Below are 15,033 nucleotides of genomic sequence, written 5' to 3'. Positions count from 1 at the left end.
CCTTTGGACAGTGTAATTTATTATAATGGTGCACTCCTGTGGATGGTTTAAGTTGAATTAGCCCACAGTTAGAAGTCATTTCAAGTTGATAAGCGTAAAATGTATAATTACCATTTGCCATAGCAGTTTTCGATGTAGTAGTAAGTCATTTCAAGTTGATAAGCGTAAAATGTATAATTACCATTTGCCATAGCAGTTTTCGATGTAGTAGTAAACAACTTAGGTAATGAATAAATTTTTTTTGAACACAAGTTTGGTAGTTAGTAATAAATGAAAGTCCATGAAATGAGATCACAATTGCAGTAGGCTTTTTTCTTCAGGAGCATAGATGAATAAGTTGTCTAGATGGCCAACTCTGGAACAACTGACACAGAACTGTCTGTGTGAAAAGGATGATGTTCAAAGGACCACTCCAACAACTTTCAGGGACTGGTCTTGTGCTTTGTTAATTGTCCTGGTGAAGTTGAGTTTGTGAGGGAACTGAAGTCTCTCCATAGGGTGGGGGCAGTCTGTTGAGGTTAGCAGAATTTTTGGAATGAAAATGGTATCGTTTTTGCCTTGTCCCATGATAATTCGGGCTTCAATGACATGGTCTGTCATTTGTTTGACCGCAAGGCAAGTTCCATTGCATAGTGTAGGTGCATTTAGATTGCATAGGAGGATGACAGGGCAACCAACATTTAAGTGAAGTTCATGGGGAGGGAGTCCTGAAGGATCTTGGGAGTTGAGAAATTCTGTTAGAAAGTGTGTAACCTGATCGAGGTCAGTAATGGTGTCAACTGATCTGTAAAAACATTCTTGAGAAGGTAGCTGACCAAAACAGTATATATGGGATAATATCCCTTACAGAGCAGAAAAATCTGTCAGCAACTAGCCTATCTAAATTGCATAAGAATTTGTTAGTAAAGCAGTTTAGCTTAATGGGAGAGCACTTCACTAGAAAGCAAAGGGATGTGAGTTCGATTCTCATGGCTGGTTGCAAGGGATATTATCCCATATATACTGTTATGTCAGTATTTATACATTGCAAAAATATATCTTTATATATATATATATATATAAACAATATATGAGTATATGCATATATATATGTACATGTATGTACATACTTTCATCTACATGTACACATAGATACATAACTTGGTACATGACGTGGCAAAAGAACATGGACAAAATGATAAACAAGGTACAACAAACAAGCAGGCCACATAGAAACATTTCCTTCATCAGCTGCCACCATTAAAACACTGGCGTTTCGAAGAATTAAGGCAATACACATCGTTAAAATGGTTCTTCCCACGAACACAAATAAAATTTTTTTCGTGGAGGGTAGTGGCGGACAGAAAACGAAACGGTGGAATAAACAAACAAAAAGGCTGTACAGCCAGACGTGAAGTGTGTATGTATTGAACGCTGTGAGGCACGAACAGGAGGGGCTAAGAAGTACGTGCAAGCTTGGGGAGTCCAAGAACGAAAAAAATAGCAGCCGGACACACGTGACCAGCGAGGAGTAGGGAGAAAGAGTAGCAGAGGGAGAAGAAGGGGAGGAAGTAGAATATAAGAAGTGAGCAATGAGAGGTAGAGAGGGAGAGAGATAGTAGTAGTAACGGTGAGAGGCGAAGGATGAGCAACAAGAGAGAGAGATAATAGTGACAGGGAGAGGCGAAGAACAGTAGAGGGAAGAATGAGAGGGGGAGATAGATATAGAGAGAGTCGCGTTAGAAAAATAGTTAAAACTTACTGTATGATGGCTGTCCACTCGTGACTGAGGAAGACCATTGCCGACCTTCAGGAACATTGTGCGCTTTAGGACTAACTTATATTTTGCATTTACAGCTCCATTGGTGACAAGCATACACGACTGCAAACATTGCAGACCAAGCTTTCCCCATCCACTATACGAGCCATGCGCTTTCGTGCAGCTCGCTTAAGTTCTTCATGCTGGATACATGCTCTCTCAAAAGTATCAATCCCCTCCTTAACCTGCTTCTTCCATCTGTGGCGATGACAGGCATTGTTCTCCCAGTCAGTGTCCTGCATATCACAGGCCTTTAATGAGGACTTGACTCAGTCCTTAAAGTGCAGCCTTGGTTTCTGCCGGAGTGTCCTTCCATTCACAAGTTCTCCATAGAGCATCTGCTTAGGAATCCTGCTATCCTTCATTCTAATAAGGTGTCCAGTCCAATGTAACCGGTGCTTGTGCACCATCGCCTCAATACTCAAAATATCAGCTGTCCTCAAGACCTGTGTGTCTGGAATTTTTGGGGTCCAGCCAACATTGAGAATGTGCCGGAGACATCTCTGATAAAAGCATTCAAGGAGCCTTACCTGACGTTTGTACAGAGTCCATGTCTCATATGAGTAGAGGAGCGATGTTAGTACACATGCACGGTACACAGCAATTTTTGTTTGCCTTGCGATGCCATGCTGGGACCAGACACAAGACTGAATAGACCGGAAGGAATTAGTTGCTCTCTGCAACCTGAAACATATTTCCTCATCCAGGGAGCAAGAATGGCTGAATGTGCTGCCCAGGTAGACAAACTTGTCTACTACCTTCAGAATTGTTCCTTCAACCAAGATAGCTGATTTCACATACGGATTTCTTGATGCAGGCAGGAACATTACAACAGTCTTGTCCAGGCTAATGCCAAGTCCAAATGCCTTGCAAGACACAGAAATGCAATTCATGAGTACTTGCATGTCATCCACTGTATGAGTGACTAAGTCACAGTCATCTGCATAAAGGAGTTCACGAATAATAGACTGGAGAACCTTTAAATTGGCAGCAAAACGGCGAAGATTAAAGAGACAACCAGAAGATCGATATCTGACATATATTCCCAGAGAGCTAACCTTAGCAAAAGTATGAGTAAAAACAGCAGCAAAGTACAAAGAAAAGAGAGTTGGGGCAAGGATGTCACCCTGCTTGACACCATTCTCTACAGGAATGGGTCCCGCCATGCCACCACCAACATTGACCCAAGCCTCCATCGCATCAAGAAATGATTTAATTATAGATACAAAGTGATCCGGACATCCAAGTTTGCCAAGTATTTTCCATAGTAAGGCCCTATAAATCAATGAATACCTGGACAAGATCCATATTCTGCTCATAGCACTTCTCCTGCATCTGTCTGGCTGTGAAAATCATATCCATTGTCCCTCTACCAGATCGGAAGCCACATTGAGATTCAGATAGGACATCATTTACGAGACACCCATTCAGACGGGTAAGAAGAATATTTGCTAGAACCTTGCCAGCAGCTGATAATAGAGCAATACTTCTGTAGTTACCACACATTGTTCTGGCTCCTTTTCCTTTATATAGAGGAAGAATAATTGCATCCTTCTAGTCCTTAGGCATTGCACCATCCCTCCAGACTGCACTAATGAGTTCATGAAGGGACTGTGTGATGTAATTACCACCAAATCGCAAGACCTCAGCACAAATTCCATCCTTTCCAGGTGCCCTACCAAGATTCACTTTACTTATTGATGTCATCACTTCATCTGTTGAGGGCGAAGAGTCTAAGGAGCCAATGATAAGTCTTTGTTGCATAGTAATAATCATTGTTTCACCCACAACTGACTCATGGTTTAGGAGTTCAGAGAAGTGTTTGATCCAGCAACCTGTGATTTCTGTTGATTTAGTAAACCGGGTGGAAGACTCCTTGGAAAGCAAAGGGGCTGATGTGGAGCACTTAGGTCCTTAACCTCGCTTCATAAAATGGTAGCCTGAACATCACGAGCAAGATCCTCCCACCAAGTGTTCTGCATCTTCCTGACAGATCGTTGCAGTAGTGATTTTACACTGTTATAGTGGGCAAGTGCTAGACTTCACTGCTCAGTAGACAGTTCTCTGTGAGCATGGCGCTTTACCACCAATAGTCACTGAACTTCAGCATCATTTTCGTCAAACCAGTCTCTGTGTTTGGCAGTAACATATCCCAGGGTTTCGGCTGCACATTGTAGAACGTGGTCTTGAAAATCCTCCCATGCTGCAGCAGTTTCAATGCTGGACAAGCGAGTCTGAAGTTCTTTCCTAACCACATCATATACCTTGTGGACATTTAGACGGCGAGGAATGCAGACTGGTCCTCTTCTCTCTTTCATTCTAATTAGCATTCAGAACTTTGCTCGCACCAGACTGTTGTCTGTCCAGCATTCTGATCCATGGAAGGACTTGACATTACAAATGTCATAAATGTTGCGCCTGCGGATGATGACATAATCCAGCAAGTGCCAAACTTTGGACCTTGGGTGCATCCATGTTGTTGTGTGATCACCTTTGTGTATAAAATGAGTGCTTGCGATGTAAAGTCCATGTTCTTCGCAAAGCTCCAGTAGCATGAGACCATTGCTATTCATTTTCCCTACTCCAAAACTTTCTAGAGAGTTCCATGTTTGCCAGTCTGTTCCAACTCTGGCATTAAAATCCCCCCAGTAGAATGACTTTATCAGAATTGGGGATTTTTCTAAGTATGGCTCTCAGCTGGGTATAAAAGATTGTTTTATCTTCATCACAGCTAGTCAAAGTAGGTGCATAGGCACTTATTAGAGTAGCAAACCGCTTACCTTTCAAGTGCAACCGTAGCGTCATTATACGTTCATTTATAGGAACAGGGAGCTCTTCCAACTTCTTAAGGCAATCAGATCGGACTGCAAAACCAACACCAGCCACTCTGCACTCCTCCTTCTGCCTTCCTTTCCAAAAAAAGGTGTATCCACCTCCTACTTCCTCAAGCTGACCATCACCTTCTATATGAGTCTCTGAGAGTGCAGCTATATCAATTTTATAACGGTTCAGTTCAGGAACAACAAGTGCAGTGTGTCTTTCAGGCCTACAATCACTCTCGTTGTCCAACAGAGTGCGCACATTCCAACATGAAATGTTTAAATTCCGTCCAGATTTTATAAATAAAAGACTCTTTGTTTTTCAAGCGCAGGATGGACATCCGTCAGTCTCGCTAAATTGACCAGATATGGAAAGACAGGCAATTTTGGTTCACCTTTTCTAGAACCTCCCTGGTCTCTGGGTGAGCAGTGCCCTCTCCAAATGGAGCTGCCCAGACACCCATGCAGCAACCGAATCCTACCGCTATCTTGGGCGACAAGGAGATGACTTTATATCTAGCATGGGCCACCTACATGCAGGTCGCTGACTACATGCTTCTAACACGTCAGGTCTGCATGCTTCACCACCTTCCCATCGTCGCAGGACTTCTGAATAAAAAAAAATTAAAATATATACTAAAAGTGACGATAAATATATACTAAAAATAAGATAAATATATATAGGAAAAAAAAAAGCAGAGGTCGGCAATGCCTGTGCAGAGTGTTAGGTCCAATAAGGCTTGCACAACACCTCACAGACCCTCTCCACTTTATTGACATTATCCAGAGACAAGCTGGAGCAAGATGTCTGGTGCCAATATGAGTCGCAGGCTCAGAGATGTGGGAGCGCCGTGATCTCTAGCACAAACCAAAGATCCCCAAAATGTCCAATGCCATTCCCTGCATATTTGGTTTTATATCAGAGTGACCTTCTCCTAGAGACATGCTTCAACAAAAGCTGAGGGGCGCCTCACTCCCAGTGGTCTTTCAGCACGCCGGACACCATCCCAGAATTTCTGCGTACCTGTGCTATTGCTAGATAGCCGTTGAGCCTGCACTAGGTCCATCCGAGCTTTCAAATATATATATATATGAGCCTGGTGTAGCCATCTGGTTTCACCAGTCCTCAGTCAAATCGTCCAACCCATGCTAGCATGGAAAGCGGACGTTAAACGATGATGATGATGATGATATATATATATATATATATATATACATATGTACATATATACGTGTATATATATATATATATATATATATATATATGTGTATATCTATATATATAAAAATGAGAATGTGTGTCTGTCTGTCTGTGTGTGTGTGTGAATCCCTAAAACTCAAGAACTACGCAACCAATTTCATTCAAATTTTACACATGCCTTACTTAGGGTTCCAGTTGTGTTTTAGTCAAAAAAAATTTTCAACTTCTTGCAGAGTTCGAGCCCACGGCAACATAATATCTCCTCCACTATTTAAGTATTACGTGTCAAAAGTGAAACAAAAACACTCCTGTCAAATACTTTCACTTTCAAGAGATTTGGTGAATAAAATTTGAAGTAAAGCAACAAAAATTCAATAGGTTATAGCAGTACGTACGTTTCGTACAACCAATGGAGCTTGTACGAAACGTACGTACTGCTATAACCTATTGAATTTTTGTTGCTTTACTTCAAATATATATATATATATATATATATATATATATATATATATATAAATATCATCATCACCATCATCATCGTTTAATGTCCGCTTTCCATGCTAGCATGGGTTGGATGGTTTGACTGAGGATCGGCAAGCCAGGAGGCTGCACTAGGCTCCAATCTGATATATATATATAAATTGTAAATGCAAAAATAAAAACAAAAACACAAAGGATTCTGCGGTACACGTGTTTCAAGCTTTATAGTTGTTACAAGCTTATATATATATATATATATATATATATATATATATATATATTTATACACACACATATATGATGGCCGTCCACTCGTGACCAAGGAAGACTATTGCTGACCTTTAGGAACATTGTGCGCTCTAGGACTAGCTTATATTTTGCATTTGCGGCTCTGTTGGTGGCTAATGCACCCTGCTCTTGACAAGCATAAATGACTGCAAACATTGCAAATGATGCTTCCCCATTCATTACACCAGCAGTGGGCTTTTGAGCAGCATACTTAAATGTTGACCCTCTCCTTAACCTGTTTCCTCCGTCTGTGGCAATGACAGGCATTGTTCTCCCAGTCAGTGTCCTGCATATCACAGGCCTTTAATGAGAACTTGACACAGTCCTTAAATTGCAGCCTTGGTTTCTGCTGGGGTTTCATTCCATTCAGAAGTTCCCCATATAGCATCTGCTTAGGGATCCTGCTTTCCTTCATTCTAATAAGGTGTCCTGTCCAACATAATACTCAAGATAACAGCTGTCCTCAGGACCTGTGTATCTGTTCAGAATGTGTCGGAGACATCTCTGACGAAAGCATTCAAGGACCCTTACATGACATTTGTAAAGGGTCCATGTCTTAGATGTGTAAAGGAGTGATGTCAGTACACATGCACGGTACACAGCAACTTTTGTTTGCCTTGCGATGCCATGCTAGGACCAGACACGCGACTGAAGAGACCGAAAGAAATTAGTTGCTCGCTGCAACCTGAAAGATATTTCCTCATCCAGGAAGCAAGAATGGCTGAGTGTGCTGCCCAGGTAGACAAACTTGTCTACTACCTTCAGAATCGTTCCTTCAACCAAGATAGCTGGTTTCACATATGGATTTCCTGGTGCAGGCTGGAATGAGAGTCTTGTCCATGCTAATACTGAGTACAAATGCCTTGCAAGAAGCAGAAATACGATTCATAAGTATTTGCATGTCATCCACTGTATGAATGACTAAGTCACAGTTATCTGCATAGAGGAGTCACGAATAAGAGTCTGGAAAACTTTTGAATTGGCAGCAAATCGGTGCAGATTAAAGACACAGAGAGCTAACCTTAGCAAAAGCTTGAGTAAAAGCAGCAGCAAAGTACAAAGAAAAGAGAGTTGGGGCAAGGATGTCACCCTGCTTGACACCATTCTCTACAGGAATGGGTCCCACCATGCCACCATCAACATTAACCCAAGCCTCCATCCCATCAAGAAATGATTTAATTATAGATACAAAGTGATCCGGACATCCAAGTTTGCCAAGTATTTTCCATAGTAAGGCCCTATACACAGTATCAAATGCCTTCATTAAATCAATGAATACTTGGACAATATCCATATTCTGCTCATAGCACTTCTCCTGCATCTGTCTGGCTGTGAAAATCATATCCATTGTCCCTCTACCAGATCGGAAGCCACATTGAGATTCAGATAGGACATCATTTACGAGACACCCATTCAGACGGGTAAGAAGAATATTTGCTAGAACCTTGCCAGCAGCTGATAATAGAGCAATACCTCTGTAGTTACCACACATTGTTCTGGCTCCTTTTCCTTTATATAGAGGAAGAATAATTGCATCCTTCTAGTCCTTAGGCATTGCACCATCCCTCCAGACTGCACTAATGAGTTCATGAAGGGACTGTGTGATGTAATTACCACCAAATCGCAAGACCTCAGCACAAATTCCATCCTTTCCAGGTGCCCTACCAAGATTCACTTTACTTATTGATGTCATCACTTCATCTGTTGAGGGCGAAGAGTCTAAGGAGCCAATGATAAGTCTTTGTTGCATAGTAATAATCATTGTTTCACCCACAACTGACTCATGGTTTAGGAGTTCAGAGAAGTGTTTGATCCAGCAACCTGTGATTTCTGTTGATTTAGTAAACCGGGTGGAAGACTCCTTGGAAAGCAAAGGGGCTGATGTGGAGCACTTAGGTCCTTAACCTCGCTTCATAAAATGGTAGCCTGAACATCACGAGCAAGATCCTCCCACCAAGTGTTCTGCATCTTCCTGACAGATCGTTGCAGTAGTGATTTTACACTGTTATAGTGGGCAAGTGCTAGACTTCACTGCTCAGTAGACAGTTCTCTGTGAGCATGGCGCTTTACCACCAATAGTCACTGAACTTCAGCATCATTTTCGTCAAACCAGTCTCTGTGTTTGGCAGTAACATATCCCAGGGTTTCGGCTGCACATTGTAGAACGTGGTCTTGAAAATCCTCCCATGCTGCAGCAGTTTCAATGCTGGACAAGCGAGTCTGAAGTTCTTTCCTAACCACATCATATACCTTGTGGACATTTAGACGGCGAGGAATGCAGACTGGTCCTCTTCTCTCTTTCATTCTAATTAGCATTCAGAACTTTGCTCGCACCAGACTGTTGTCTGTCCAGCATTCTGATCCATGGAAGGACTTGACATTACAAATGTCATAAATGTTGCGCCTGCGGATGATGACATAATCCAGCAAGTGCCAAACTTTGGACCTTGGGTGCATCCATGTTGTTGTGTGATCACCTTTGTGTATAAAATGAGTGCTTGCGATGTAAAGTCCATGTTCTTCGCAAAGCTCCAGTAGCATGAGACCATTGCTATTCATTTTCCCTACTCCAAAACTTTCTAGAGAGTTCCATGTTTGCCAGTCTGTTCCAACTCTGGCATTAAAATCCCCCCAGTAGAATGACTTTATCAGAATTGGGGATTTTTCTAAGTATGGCTCTCAGCTGGGTATAAAAGATTGTTTTATCTTCATCACAGCTAGTCAAAGTAGGTGCATAGGCACTTATTAGAGTAGCAAACCGCTTACCTTTCAAGTGCAACCGTAGCGTCATTATACGTTCATTTATAGGAACAGGGAGCTCTTCCAACTTCTTAAGGCAATCAGATCGGACTGCAAAACCAACACCAGCCACTCTGCACTCCTCCTTCTGCCTTCCTTTCCAAAAAAAGGTGTATCCACCTCCTACTTCCTCAAGCTGACCATCACCTTCTATATGAGTCTCTGAGAGTGCAGCTATATCAATTTTATAACGGTTCAGTTCAGGAACAACAAGTGCAGTGTGTCTTTCAGGCCTACAATCACTCTCGTTGTCCAACAGAGTGCGCACATTCCAACATGAAATGTTTAAATTCCGTCCAGATTTTATAAATAAAAGACTCTTTGTTTTTCAAGCGCAGGATGGACATCCGTCAGTCTCGCTAAATTGACCAGATATGGAAAGACAGGCAATTTTGGTTCACCTTTTCTAGAACCTCCCTGGTCTCTGGGTGAGCAGTGCCCTCTCCAAATGGAGCTGCCCAGACACCCATGCAGCAACCGAATCCTACCGCTATCTTGGGCGACAAGGAGACGACTTTATATCTAGCATGGGCCACCTACATGCAGGTCGCTGACTACATGCTTCTAACACGTCAGGTCTGCATGCTTCACCACCTTCCCATCGTCGCAGGACTTCTGAATAAAAAAAAATTAAAATATATACTAAAAGTGACGATAAATATATACTAAAAATAAGATAAATATATATAGGAAAAAAAAAAGCAGAGGTCGGCAATGCCTGTGCAGAGTGTTAGGTCCAATAAGGCTTGCACAACACCTCACAGACCCTCTCCACTTTATTGACATTATCCAGAGACAAGCTGGAGCAAGATGTCTGGTGCCAATATGAGTCGCAGGCTCAGAGATGTGGGAGCGCCGTGATCTCTAGCACAAACCAAAGATCCCCAAAATGTCCAATGCCATTCCCTGCATATTTGGTTTTATATCAGAGTGACCTTCTCCTAGAGACATGCTTCAACAAAAGCTGAGGGGCGCCTCACTCCCAGTGGTCTTTCAGCACGCCGGACACCATCCCAGAATTTCTGCGTACCTGTGCTATTGCTAGATAGCCGTTGAGCCTGCACTGGGTCCATCCGAGCTTTCAAATATATATATATATGAGCCTGGTGTAGCCATCTGGTTTCACCAGTCCTCAGTCAAATCGTCCAACCCATGCTAGCATGGAAAGCGGACGTTAAACGATGATGATGATGATGATATATATATATATATATATATATACATATGTACATATATACGTGTATATATATATATATATATATATATATATATATATATATATGTGTATATCTATATATATAAAAATGAGAATGTGTGTCTGTCTGTCTGTGTGTGTGTGTGAATCCCTAAAACTCAAGAACTACGCAACCAATTTCATTCAAATTTTACACACGCCTTACTTAGGGTTCCAGTTGTGTTTTAGTCAAAAAAAATTTTTAACTTCTTGCAGAGTTCGAGCCCACGGCAACATAATATCTCCTCCACTATTTAAGTATTACGTGTCAAAAGTGAAACAAAAACACTCCTGTCAAATACTTTCACTTTCAAGAGATTTGGTGAATAAAATTTGAAGTAAAGCAACAAAAATTCAATAGGTTATAGCAGTACGTACGTTTCGTACAACCAATGGAGCTTGTACGAAACGTACGTACTGCTATAACCTATTGAATTTTTGTTGCTTTACTTCAAATATATATATATATATATATATATATATATATATATATATATATATATATATATGAATATATATATATATATATATATATATATAAATATCATCATCACCATCATCATCGTTTAATGTCCGCTTTCCATGCTAGCATGGGTTGGATGGTTTGACTGAGGATCGGCAAGCCAGGAGGCTGCACTAGGCTCCAATCTGATATATATATATAAATTGTAAATGCAAAAATAAAAACAAAAACACAAAGGATTCTGCGGTACACGTGTTTCAAGCTTTATAGTTGTTACAAGCTTATATATATATATATATATATATATATATATATATATATTTATACACACACATATATGATGGCCGTCCACTCGTGACCAAGGAAGACTATTGCTGACCTTTAGGAACATTGTGCGCTCTAGGACTAGCTTATATTTTGCATTTGCGGCTCTGTTGGTGGCTAATGCACCCTGCTCTTGACAAGCATAAATGACTGCAAACATTGCAAATGATGCTTCCCCATTCATTACACCAGCAGTGGGCTTTTGAGCAGCATACTTAAATGTTGACCCTCTCCTTAACCTGTTTCCTCCGTCTGTGGCAATGACAGGCATTGTTCTCCCAGTCAGTGTCCTGCATATCACAGGCCTTTAATGAGAACTTGACACAGTCCTTAAATTGCAGCCTTGGTTTCTGCTGGGGTTTCATTCCATTCAGAAGTTCCCCATATAGCATCTGCTTAGGGATCCTGCTTTCCTTCATTCTAATAAGGTGTCCTGTCCAACATAATACTCAAGATAACAGCTGTCCTCAGGACCTGTGTATCTGTTCAGAATGTGTCGGAGACATCTCTGACGAAAGCATTCAAGGACCCTTACATGACATTTGTAAAGGGTCCATGTCTTAGATGTGTAAAGGAGTGATGTCAGTACACATGCACGGTACACAGCAACTTTTGTTTGCCTTGCGATGCCATGCTAGGACCAGACACGCGACTGAAGAGACCGAAAGAAATTAGTTGCTCGCTGCAACCTGAAAGATATTTCCTCATCCAGGAAGCAAGAATGGCTGAGTGTGCTGCCCAGGTAGACAAACTTGTCTACTACCTTCAGAATCGTTCCTTCAACCAAGATAGCTGGTTTCACATATGGATTTCCTGGTGCAGGCTGGAATGAGAGTCTTGTCCATGCTAATACTGAGTACAAATGCCTTGCAAGAAGCAGAAATACGATTCATAAGTATTTGCATGTCATCCACTGTATGAATGACTAAGTCACAGTTATCTGCATAGAGGAGTCACGAATAAGAGTCTGGAAAACTTTTGAATTGGCAGCAAATCGGTGCAGATTAAAGACACAGAGAGCTAACCTTAGCAAAAGCTTGAGTAAAAGCAGCAGCAAAGTACAAAGAAAAGAGAGTTGGGGCAAGGATGTCACCCTGCTTGACACCATTCTCTACAGGAATGGGTCCCACCATGCCACCATCAACATTAACCCAAGCCTCCATCCCATCAAGAAATGATTTAATTATAGATACAAAGTGATCCGGACATCCAAGTTTGCCAAGTATTTTCCATAGTAAGGCCCTATACACAGTATCAAATGCCTTCATTAAATCAATGAATACTTGGACAATATCCATATTCTGCTCATAGCACTTCTCCTGCATCTGTCTTGCTGTGAAAATCATATCCATTGTCCCTCTACCAGATCGGAAGCCACATTGAGATTCAGATAGGACATCATTTACGAGACACCCATTCAGACGGGTAAGAAGAATATTTGCTAGAACCTTGCCAGCAGCTGATAATAGAGCAATACCTCTGTAGTTACCACACATTGTTCTGGCTCCTTTTCCTTTATATAGAGGAAGAATAATTGCATCCTTCTAGTCCTTAGGCATTGCACCATCCCTCCAGACTGCACTAATGAGTTCATGAAGGGACTGTGTGATGTAATTACCACCAAATCGCAAGACCTCAGCACAAATTCCATCCTTTCCAGGTGCCCTACCAAGATTCACTTTACTTATTGATGTCATCACTTCATCTGTTGATGGCGAAGAGTCTAAGGAGCCAATGATAAGTCTTTGTTGCATAGTAATAATCATTGTTTCACCCACAACTGACTCATGGTTTAGGAGTTCAGAGAAGTGTTTGATCCAGTGACCTGTGAGTTCTGTTGATTTTGTAAATAGAGTGGAAGACTCCTTGGAAAGCAAAGGAGCTGATGTGGAGCTCTTAGGCCCATAAGCTCGCTTCATAAGCTTCTTGCAGTATTTGCATCAGCAGCAGCCTGAACATCACGAGCAAGATCTTCCTGAGAGATCACTGCAGTAGGGCAAGTGCTAGATTTCACTACACAGCTGAAAGTCCTCTGTGCAGCAATACATTGTGGGCATGGCGCTTTACAGCCATTAGATGCTGAACTTCAGCATCATTTTCATCAAACCAGTCTCTGTGTCTGGCAGTAGTATATCCCGGTGTTTTAGTAGCACATTGAAGAACCTGGTCTGAAAATTATTCCCATGTTGCACTATTTTCAATGCTGAACATACGTGTCTGAAGCTCTTTCCTCAACACAGCATTATATATCTTGTGGACATTCAGATGCTGAGGAATACCGACTGGCCTTCTCTCTTTTACTCTAATCATCATCCGGAACTTTGCTTGCACCAGACTGTGGTCTGTCCAGCATTCTGATTCATGAAAGAACTTGACATTACAAATGTCATAAATGTCGCGCTTGTGGATGATGACATAATCCAGCAAGTGCCAAACTTTAGACCTTGAATGCATCCATGTTGTTGTGTGATCACCTTTGTGCATAAAATGAGTGCTTGCGATGTAAAGTCCATGTTCTTCGCAAAGCTCCAGTAGCACGAGACCATTGCTGTTCAATTTCCCCACACTAAAACGTCCTAGTGAGTTCCATGTTTGCCAGTCTGTTCCAACCCTGACAGTGAAATCCCCCAGCAGAATGACTTTAAAAGAATTCAGGATTTTCCTAAGTATGGCTCTCAGCTGGGTATAAAAAATAGTTTTATCTTCATCACAACTAGTCAAAGTAGGTGCAGAGGCACTTATTAAAGTAGCAAACCACCCACCTTTCAGGTGCAATTGTAGAGTCACTAGACGTTCATTTATAGGAACAGGAAGCTCCTCCAACGTCTTAAGGATATCAGATCAAGCTGCAAAGCCAACACCAGCCTCTCTGCGTTCCCCCTCTGCCTCCCCTTCGGAAAAAGATGTATCCACCTCCTACTTCTTCAAGCTGACCATCACCTTTTATACGAGTCTCTGAAAGTGCAGCTATATCAATGTTATAATGGTTCAGCTCATGAGCAACAACTGCAGTACATCTTTCAGGCCTACAATCACTTGTTATCCAACAGAATGGGCACATTTCAACATGAAATGTTCAAGTTCCATCCAGTTTTTGTAAATAAAAGTTTCTTTGTTTTTCGAGCACAAGATGGACATCCATCAGTCACGCTAAATTGACCAGATATAAACAGGCAATTTTTGGTTCAACTTTTCTAGAACCTCCCTGGCCTCCAGGTGAGCAGTGCTTTCTCCAAATGGAGCTGCTCAGACACCCATGCAGCAACTGAATCCTACCTTGAGCGACAAGGAGACGACTTTATATCTAGCATGGGCCACTTATGTGCAGGTCACTGACTACGTGCTTCTAATCCATCAGGTCTGCATGCTTCACCACCTTTCCATCGCTGCAGGACTTCCGAATAAAAATAAAATAAAATATACTAAAGGTAAATAGATATACAAATATATACTAAAAATAAAGATACATATATGCTGAAAATAAAATAAATATATATAGGGGTGGGGAATAAGCAGCATATATCGAGCAGAGGTCAGCAATACAAGTGCAGAGTTTTATATCCAAGAAGGCTTCCATGACACCTCATAGACCCTCTCCACTTTATTGACATCATATAGCTTACTGTT

The sequence above is a fragment of the Octopus bimaculoides genome, chromosome Z (assembly GCF_046866305.1).
Source record: "Octopus bimaculoides isolate indiv1 chromosome Z, ASM4686630v1, whole genome shotgun sequence".
NCBI lineage: Eukaryota > Metazoa > Mollusca > Cephalopoda > Octopoda > Octopodidae > Octopus > Octopus bimaculoides.
This window is presented reverse-complemented; position numbering follows the sequence as displayed.